The sequence below is a fragment of the Amblyomma mixtum genome, chromosome 3, assembly GCF_055824585.1.
Source record: "Amblyomma mixtum isolate Tamu chromosome 3, ASM5582458v1, whole genome shotgun sequence".
NCBI lineage: Eukaryota > Metazoa > Arthropoda > Arachnida > Ixodida > Ixodidae > Amblyomma > Amblyomma mixtum.
The window spans coordinates 247338540-247348964 of record NC_143014.1 but is presented as its reverse complement, the minus strand read 5'-3'; the positions used below and the strand labels follow the sequence as shown (position 1 = coordinate 247348964).

At 47.8% G+C, this 10425-nt stretch overlaps 1 protein-coding gene across 2 annotated transcripts in view; it reads right to left on the bottom strand.

Annotated features, from left to right (window-relative positions):
* Positions 1-620: 620 nt before the first annotated feature.
* Positions 621-10425, bottom strand: part of LOC149354270 (uncharacterized) — a 239916-nt gene continuing 230111 nt past the window's right edge. For both annotated transcript variants that reach the window (XM_089583252.1, XM_089583253.1), the window contains exon 5: positions 621-1311. The gene's annotated coding sequence lies outside the window, so the exon portion shown is untranslated. The remainder of the gene's footprint in view (positions 1312-10425) is intronic.

The following is a 10425-nucleotide window of genomic DNA, read 5'->3' as shown; positions in this document are numbered from 1 at the left end:
ATTTGCAATGGATGGCAATTCGAGCCATTCATTTACAAGTGAGAAATCAGCTGAGACGAGTTACCGAAACAGAAATAAAACAAGGAATATTCCATGGTACCAAGCGGAAATAATAGGTTTCCACGGTGTGGACCGAAAACTTGACAACCGACGCATTTATTCGTGCGAGTAAAGAATTTATTCCTTGCGAATGCAATTCCTACGCTCATGAGTGCTGCAGCATTGCGACCATGGAAGAAAAAACCACCCGAAAGCTCACGCTAGCAGTATCGAGGCCCCCGTTTGAAAAAGGCCCGAGAAGGAAGTTGGATGTAAATTTGTGACAACAGAGTGTCATTTTAACCAGACATGCGCGTGTTGGTTAGCGTTAGAAAGAGATTTTTATGAAGGGAGGTTGATTTCGAATTCTCTGCAGTGCAGTAAACAAATTACGGCAAGAGAGGCAGAAGGTATTACCCGCAACTGTCAATTGCTAGCCCTTCGCTTTATTCTTGTTTCCACAGACAGATTCTCCTATACCCCATCCAGGCTTCGGCTTTCTTGCCTATTACAACTAATCTACGGTCATATATGATTTGATAAAATATTTAGTGGCTCCTCTATGACAAGCATATGAAGGAAGCCAACTGTCTGGCTCGTTGGCTTAATTCATTTGTACAATAATAGGCGACAAGCTGAGCTCCACATGCACTTCTCTACAAATTATGAGTGACGTAGGTGTGGAGAATGAACATTCAGCGCGACTAGGAAGTGGGGGGCGAAGAAGATATTATACTGGAAAGGCATTAAGCCGGATATGATATCATTTCACATCGTTTAAATAAGATAAAACATTGAGGTTCCCTGCTTAATACTAATAAAATCTCGTGGCTCGTTCAAAATGATTGGTTAAGTTGTCCTTTGCGTCATCTTTAAACGATGGCCTCTATATTAGATGCGAGGCTTCTAGGTATTGTTTCTGTGGCATTTAGCGTGTTGCAGCGATTATCAGTACTTGCATTGTTGAAGATAACAATACAACTAGCACATGATAAAATCAGCCGGTTGCACTCTTCTACTGGTACTGCGGCTGGGCGTCTGTCATTGTCATTTGGTAGCCTTGATATGCAACGGTTTCTTGCTTCGTCGTAGTCCGATCCCAGTGCATCTGCTGCATTGCAACTGCTGCAGTCATCGCTGCACTTGGTAGGCTCCACTCGTAGATCGTGTCACCTGTGGCTTTTTACCCGATTTCGGCGGAGATTATTAAACGGAGATTCCAACGAGACCAAAACGTCTGCAATGGAGACATTTTGCAGGAGTGCGCGGGACCTGAAAAAGAAGTAGGAAAAATAGTTAGTATACCACCCCTAAAAAGTACCCACTCGTGACATCAATTCTAGGCTTGTCTATAGGCAAAATTAGAGATAGGCAAACTCGACATTTTGTTACTTTAACTAAACTATTTCTAAACTTACTATTAAAAAATAAGAATATTTAGTTTGTATAAATATCCGTATGTCTTTGCAACTCACCTGGAGAGTGACGAGACGATGTTTTGCTTTTTACTATGAATATAGACTATTGATTCGATGCAGAGCCGCCATGTAAACTTTTGAATTCTGTGAAGTAATGCATTGAAGAAAACAGCGAGATCATGTTCGAGTATGTTGTCGGACTATTAGTGACGAATTTCCGATATCTTTGAATATTACTTACTGCCACTTTTGTCGTTTTCAATGACCAGTCGTATTTACAGTCGAATGGCATTTGTACTGGGTCATACGTGGCTCCAGTTCTCTCGGTATTTTCTTAAGCTGTGTCGACCAGGCTATAGATCATGTGCTTGAAAACAAAAAAAAAATCTGCTTTTAGGTGCATCGATATTTTTTTAGATTTCGCTCGAGCGTTCGCATGAGAGAATGAACGCGGAATAGAGAAGGCTCGTCATACACGCTCTTTGTATACCCCTTGGTTTGCTGGGGAGTGCGTCCAGTTCGGAATAGGCCACTTTGTTCACATCATGCAGGGGTCCCTGCGAGAGGAAGTATCCACGAAGAGCACTCCAACCATTGCTTTCGCTTCATCCTTAGGGAAAAAGTGAAATGCGTCAATTTCCAAAAAACGTTACCTGCTGGTCATCAAAAATGATGCGAATTTCAGCAGTAGCTGGTGGCTTAACCCTGCCTCACTGTGATGTTACTGATTAATTGGGCCGATAACCGTACAGCTGTACCTCTCAAATCCGCAGCATCTTTGCGATTCCGCAGTTAAACAAACAAGCAAAACCCGGTTTGTTGGCGTTGAACTGTCGCTCGATCGCAAGCTTGGCACTACCGTCATTCGCCCCTCTCCGGCATCCGGTGGCTTGCGCTTCGTGGACGCGAACTTCCTCATCTCGCCCTTGTGCCGTCTGCTTATAGTCTCGAGCGCGCATGAGAGGGTTCGCTCCCCGAAGATTTCGCTCCGCTTTACGGGCGCGAAACTCCGGCGCTTCACGCGAGCGTAGCGATATTCGCGAGGTCCTTCTTCCGGCCACTCCATCGGTTGCCCATCTTCCCTAACAGTGAAGTCAGCGACTGAAAAAAAGTGCGCTCACGAGCCTCGCAGGCCGATCCACAAGTCAGGTGATGCTGACTTCATTAAGCCCACAGCTTCTTACCACGACACAAAAACTTCACAAGTACCCCGAAGAGCTATGGTGCTGTACAAAAGAACTGAGCAAAGTTTCAACTGTAAAGAGAGCTTTCATTTTACATAAAACGATGAAAACTATTCGCTCATAGTGTAAAAAATATGCGCCTACGCTACAGCAAGTTTAACCGGTGCAGGTTTGTGTGTTGCTTAAATAGAACTGCGGGTGCAAAGTAAGATCAAATGGCGCCTTTCGCGGACGTTGTGCCCTTTAATTGTTGTGAAAGTATACTCAGTTGCATAAATTTTTCTTCACGCACTTTCTGTTGACAGAAACAAAAAGTGACACTCAAGGAGAGTAGCGTTTTTGCGCAGCCATTTTCTGTGAAATATTAAAGAATAACAGATGTGCGCGTAGCCTTTCGTTTATTATTTTCTTTTAGCTTAACTTGAATGAAATTTCTCTTCGCAGATGAATAACCAGAGATAAGCGAAATTCTTATGCAGTTCTGTTGTGACAATAAAAAGTATAGGCCCGACATGACCAATTTATCCTAGATCTCGACCGCTCCTTACCGTTGTTCTCCGGAAAGGTTAACTCTGTTCTATCATGAGTAATAGCGTTGAGCGGTGCTCCTTCTGTTTGTCGTACCGGTACTGTGATCTTTAAGAGCGACGAAATGCTTTCTAAACTATTTCTTTTTCTAGCTGTAGAAACGGGCCTCGACTAGCCTCGACAGCCTGACAGCGCCATCTCTTGAGAGAAGCCGCGCTCAGCGACGGAAAAACCCCCAGAAGGACAGTCGCCGCCGCCCTGGCGACAGCGTGCTGGCCGACAGGCAGGGGCTGCTACGGGAGGCTATTGTTCTCAGGGACCGATCACGTTCCGGCATCCGGTCTGTTACACGAACATTTCCGTCACGTGTCTAGCATGTGCATGCGCTGCCCGCCATCCTAGAGGAAACTGAGCCATAGGGGCGGTGCGCAGACGTTATCCGGTCTCACGCTGCTGGATCCCAGCCACTGTCCTATTGGCTGTCGAGCAAACTCGGCGTGTTGCTGCCGGCACGACGCACCAATCAGGGCCTCGCAGCCTGAAGGGAGTGACGCGAAGTCGTAGCAATAAGGCGCGTGTGTATTGAACCCCACCATGCCTTCGTGCGTGTTGCGAAGGGGCGTGAATCATGTCGGAACCATTGACCAATCGCTGCCCATAGCTTTTGCACAGTAGGCCGCAATAAACAAAGTTTCAGTTCACGGATTTCACAGAACAGTGAAAATGAATTGAAAGCGTGAATTGGCTTTCCTCGGTAGAAAACGAGATCATTGGCAAAAGAGCCCGAAAGCAGCCGGGAGCAGTACCCACACAAGACACACGCCTCTCCTAAAAAACGAAAAGGATAACGTAGAAATTACCGAATTGGGGGCCGTATAGATATTTTCTCGCTGTAGAGGGGCAGTGAAGGGACCTCGCGCATTTTACCCTTTACCTTCTTTCGTGACCAGGAGAGCTCTTTTATACCACGTTTTCGAAGTTTTAAATGCCGAAACTTGGCCACTAGGGTTTCATGTGCTGCAATGCCTTTTATGGTCCCGTTCCCTTACATACGAATGTAACGCGGTCTTGCTTCGTGCTTATTTCCAAATAAGAGGAGGCCCCTATGCAGCCTTTCGCTCTGGGACCTGCTGTATATAGAGTTTTGGTAACCTACGAATCAGTATCAAGTTTCAAATCTTCAATGTCAGTATTGGCGTAATTTCAGCTCCAATTCACCAGATAACATCGCAGATATTGGCAAGAGCTAGACATCACTTAGTGTTGATTAGAACCATGATCCCGCCTACCAACTACTAGCGGTAACCCTGACGTGCGATTCTGTTATTCGGCTAATGCGGACGATTTTGCATTGTTAGGTCGCGTCACTAGACACTCCGTGTCGAACGTGACCCTGTCGTTTCTTCGACGCATGAGCTGTCCAGTACAGGCGACAAAACCGAGTCGGCGTCGGCGCGTCGTCTTAGTGGAAGGCCTACTGCTCGCGCGACGACGTTAGCGAAATAGTGATTTTGCATATTGAAAGTATGATAAGAGACGACACTCCCTTAGACCCAGCGACCCGGTCGATTCTAGCCCACCTAGACGTTAGTGTGAGCAACTTGCCCACAATTCCTGTTTCGGTTTCACTGGGGAGAATGTCGGATTGCTCGAGTGTCGCTCAAACCTTTTTTAAAATACCCACCGGTTGATGAAGCAGCTGGCCCACACTTCTTGTTTCGGTTTCACTGGTGCGTATTTCAGATTCTTTACGCGGTGGCCAATGTATTTTAGGTAGTGATGCAAAACTATCGATATACTACCGATACTATCGATAGTTGAGCCGCTATCGTATTATCGATAGTATTGTCGATAGCGCGCTATCAATAGTACTATCGATAGTTAGTACTTTCGATTGTGGTGTCGATAGTGCTATCGATAGTTAATCATTTCTTTAGTAGTATCGATAGTAATATCGATGGTTATATCCATATTGGTATCGATATTACTATCCATGGTTCTATTGATAGTAGTATTCATAGTACTTTCGGTAGTACTGTAAGCGATCGGTAGTGTTCATCGGAACGCGGCTGGGGGCGCTCAAAACGAAGCGTCTCCTATTTGGAGGCGCCGCTCGCGAACGCGCCAAGAAGTACGGGTGTCCACCCCGCCCCGCGGTACCGATTCGCGCACGTACTGGCACGAATGTGTATATGTGTTTGTTTTTATTTTGTGGTAGAGAGGGTGTTTTACCTTGTATAAGCCGGAGGGCTAGCCATGCCCTTGAAGAGCCAATCATGTTAAGCGTGCAACATGATTGGAAGCCACCAAATGTGGGCCGGGCCATTAGGTCTTTAAAACCGGGCCCCGGAGCCGGAAGCGGGGTTCTGCGCTAAGGTGAGATGCTACGCATCTTCGGCTATGCCGAGTAGGGGCCTCCCCTAGTATTAGCCAGTCCCACCCTTTTTGTTGTTTTTCCTTTTGCCGTTGCATCTAACTTGTATATTCTGTAAATATTTGTATATAAATCTTCAGTTATTCCCTTTTTTATCCCTACATCTCAACTGATCACAAGACCGTCTCTGACGGGGCACCCCTGGTGCGAAGATCAAGCTTCAGTCTTGAGAGTTAAACCAGCCGTCTCTGGCGGGGTACCTCTGGTGCGAGGAAAGGAAGAGAAGAACCTGTGTGAAACTTTACTGGCGCAGTCGACAGGATCCTGCTGCCATCGGAAGACGGCGCAGGAATAAGATTGAACGCAGGGAGAAAGGCGACGATCAGGCAACAGCAGCGTTCGAGAAAGGACCTGCGGAGAGACGGCGGCAAGGACGCAAGGACCACGGCAGTAGTCCAGCGACGCGGGACTGCATACGGTCCAGAAAAGCAGCGCGTCGATAACTTGACAGTCACCGGCGGCGGACCAGCGGCGTGCGACAGCTCATCGCAGCGTCCGGGGAAAGTGGCGGTGGACTCCGACGCCAAGGAGCTGGCAATGCGGATCGACGCATCGAAGCCGTGAGTTTCCTTGGTCGCATTGTTCACGTCCCTGTGTTCGAGCCGGTAGGACAGCTGAGGGGTACGGAAGGCGGTATGGAAAGCTATCCAAGCCGGCCCTCACTTGATGTGAAGTACCGAGTAGAACTGGCGAAGGCGCGCTTGGCTTATTTTCAGGCAGATCTTGCAAAAGTGAATGGAGGAAAGGCGCCGCTATGCGAGGAAAAACCTCCGGATTTGCAGGAGTTAGAAGCAAGGCGCCAGCAGCTAGAGCTCGAGCTGTCTAAGCTCAAAGAATCTAGGAGAGCTAGTTAACTAGCCAGGGAGAACTGCTCCGAGTCCCGAGCGGAGAGGCCGCCAGTGCTGGAAGGCAAAGGCATATGCCTGTCAAGCACAGGTGAGGAAAACAGCCAGGCAGAAGTAAAAAGTGAGCCAGATTTCTGCGAAGCTGGAGTCGCAGTTCAAGAAAGCAGCCTGATGGAACGCAGCGTCGCGGTGTTAGAGGCGGTGAACGCGCACCCCGACGATCCAGCTGAACAGGTTAGCTCTACCCCAGATAAGACCAGGGACGAGGGCGCGAGTTCCGGAATAAAAACTCGGTCTCAGGCAAATTGCGAAAAGGAGCAGTTGGTCCAGCGTGAAACGACCAGTGAAGACAGACGCCAGATCGGCGAGCGAGTGAAAGAAGGAAGTCAAGCGTTGCCGCAGCGGCACACTGTGTCAGGCATAGGGCATAAAGTGTCCCGTAGCGCTATTGACGCCAGGAAACTTCCATCCGAGGCAAATAACGAAGGTTGGCCTGATGTGCCGACTGGACCGAGCGCCGCGCAGTTGTTGAACGCACCCGGCGGGTGTCCCACCAGGCCCTTCGAGGACAATGAAATGTGTGGCGAGTTGCCACAAAACAAATTCGGATCAAGCGAACTCGAGGGAGCTCATGCAGCCTCAGACTATGCCACGAAGCCGGCAAGCGCCGATCAAGCGCGGAGCGGCAATTTCAAGGTTTGCCCGTGCAGTAAAGGTACAAATGGCTCCAAGCGAGGCAGAGTAACAGGAGGCAGGTGCGTGGCTTTCACGGTGGAAGTCGGCGCGGGTAACAGTACGTCCCGTGCTGCAGAACGCCAAATCACGTGTGGCAAAAGTGGTCGCACTGATATGATTAGGCTGGACAGGGACTATGTTCCTCACGCAGTACGCGTTTCGAACCGGCGCGCCGGAGAAAGCTTTCCCTCAAGTGTGTCGCGTGCTGAAGTATTTGGACTTACCGAGGATCAGGACGTTGTTTTCGATCCTGGAGGGCAGCAATTTTTGAATTCTTGCCCCGCTGTGGCACCGGCCTAATGAGCGTAGTAGCCATTGGGCGTTGATCGTATCGATTGAGACGCGTAGTGGCTCGAACGCACACAAGGACGCTCGGCGCGACTAAGGAGGCTCACGTGGCCACTTACGGACGTCGTGCGAGTGCTAATGAACGCTCAAGTTGCGAGTGTCTGTGTGTGTGTGTGTGTGTGCTCGTTCGCGAGCAGGACGAGGGTGTCTACTTGGAGGTGGTGAACTGGATGCAACCCACCAATTTGGACGCCGTGTTACGGCGCACGGTAGGCATGCCACCGGGTGTACTTGTGGAATTTGCTTATGTTGTGTGTGCGTTTTGCATTTTGCTTTTGGTTTTGTTGGTGCCAGCGCTGGTGTAGCTGCGGTATGTCACCCACAGGGTGGTTTTCTGACCCGTACCGATCCCTTCTTGTTATAATTCTAAAAGTGGCATTTGAGCCCTTTGTAGAATCTTGGGAAGGGCGTGTAAGGGATCGGTAGTGTTCATCGGAACGCGGCTGGGGGCGCTCAAAGCGAAGCGTCTCCTATTTGGAACGCGGCCGCTCGCGAACGCGCCAAGAAGTACGGGTGTCCACCCCGCCCCGCGGTACCGATTCGCGCACGTACTGGCACGAATGTGTATTTGTGTTTGTTTTTATTTTGTGGTAGAGATGGTGTTTTACCTTGTATAAGCCGGAGGGCTGGCCATGCCCTTGAAGAGCCAATCATGTTAAGCGTGCAACATGATTGGAAGCCACCAAATGTGGGCCGGGCCAATAGGTTTTAAAACCGGGCCCCGGAGCCGGAAGCGGGGTTCTGCGCTAAGGTGAGATGCTACGCATCTTCGGCTATGCCGAGTAGGGGCCTCCCCTAGTATTAGCCAGTTCCACCCTTTTTGTTGTTTGTCCTTTTGCCGTTGCATCTAACTTGTATATTCTGTAAATATTTGTATATAAATCTTCAGTTAGTCCCTTTTTTATCCCTGCATCTCAACTGATCACAAGACCGTCTCTGACGGGGCACCCCTGGTGCGAAGATCAAGCTTGAGTCTTGAGAGTTAAACCAGCCGTCTCTGGCGGGGCACCTCTGGTGCGAGGAAAGGAAGAGAAGAACCTGTGAAAATTTACTAGTACTATCGGTAGCCGTGTTGATACTGTCTCCAGTATATAGTTCTATCCATTCTATAAAATCAACTACACGTATCCACTGCATGATAAACTTGGTTTTCCGAGTGACTGGTACGGAGTTGATGGTATGAGCAACTGACAGGCCTCGGCCGTTTTCGCAGCCTACCCGTCACCGAGCTCTGCATACGTTCCCTACGTAAAGTTACTGGATAAAGTGTTAGTTTTGCAGGATTGTTTAAATCTGGGTTAGCTGGTACATACTTAAGAAAAAACCAGCCAAAAAGACGGTGACAAAGGAGAGACAAGGCACACACAACGAGGCACCAGTCGTTGTGTGTGCCTCGTCTCTCCTTTGTCCCCGTCTTTTTGGCTGGTTTTTTCTAAAGTGTTAGTGCCGCGAATGTCCTAGTTGCGAAGCATGTGTGCGAAAAGCATTTCTGCAGCGGTTACGTCAGCAAGATGACGGGTGCAGTGCAAGATGGTGTCGTCTTATACAACACAACTCGTAGTCCTGTTTGTTCTTTCATCGGGCGCATTCCCCAGCTACCTTTTACACAGAACTTTCCCGCTTTTGCGTCTCAGTTTAAAGTGGTATCCATTTTATTTCAACTCTTTTATGCTCTCACAACCCTGCAAGTTATTTTTAAAATAGCTGAACTGGTATATATGTCGGCATATAACAGAAAAATCCACCTGACATGCGCAGTGCATATGCCATGCTGTCACAAGCCTACAAATAATATGTACAGCAATTTACGTTCATTGTTCTTGTTCCTCTTATCATGCTCTCGAATGCCTTGGTTACGATGTGATACATAAATAGATATATTTATGTTGAACTGCTTCCTGTAATGTGTGATTTTTTTGCTTATATTTAGCTTTTATGTAGCTGGTGTATAAAGATCTCCTTCTCATCTAGTGTTTAATTCAAAATACTTCCAAGCTTCGAGCGGTAAACCACTGCCACGTACGCCTACAACCGCATCATCGATGAAATGCTTGATAAGCATCGCATTACATTTTCATGCACTGAACACAAGGTAGATATGACTGCGCAAGTTCTAGACTTCCATGTTCCATTGAAGATGCGACAGTTCAGTAAACAAAGATCGCACAGCTGAAAGTTGCGAAACGTGCGAGAAGCTTTACTTTTGAGTGTGAATGTATCGATGAACATACTCCGGGTCTTTTACTGCGGAATTAAATTTTTCATTCGTCGACAAGACATTTCATAAATGCATTAATTGAGTATTCCTGGTAGTCAGTTATCGCATATGCCGCCACAGCGTCGCGGAGGTTGTAGTACTCGGCTGCTGAATAGAAAGACGCGGGTTCGATCCCTGGCCTCGCCGGCTCTATTTTGATGGAGGCAAAAGGCAAAAGGCCCGTGTACTATGCGAGGCCAGCGCATGTTAAAGAACCACAGCTGGCCGAAATTTACCCGCAGACCTCCACTACGGCATCCCTCATAGCCTAAGTCCCTTTCTGACGTTAAGCCTCATAACGCCGTGAAACCAATCAGGTATCGCAAATGTTTGGCTATATCGCTAGCCAACAAATGCATAATATTAACAGTGTTACTATAGATAATGTTACTATCGACAGTCTCACTATCGACAGTCTTGCTATCGATAGCGGTACTATCGGTAGTAATACTATTGATAGTAATACTATTAATTCTACTATCGATTGTACTATCGGTAAAGCTATCGATAGTGTATCGATAGTACTGGTATCGATGGCTTTTTTGCACTAGCAATAGCTGAAAAAGCTATCGATATTATTGATAGTCTATTTCCCAATAGTTGAGCATCACTAAATTTAGCGCACCCATCGCTTAGC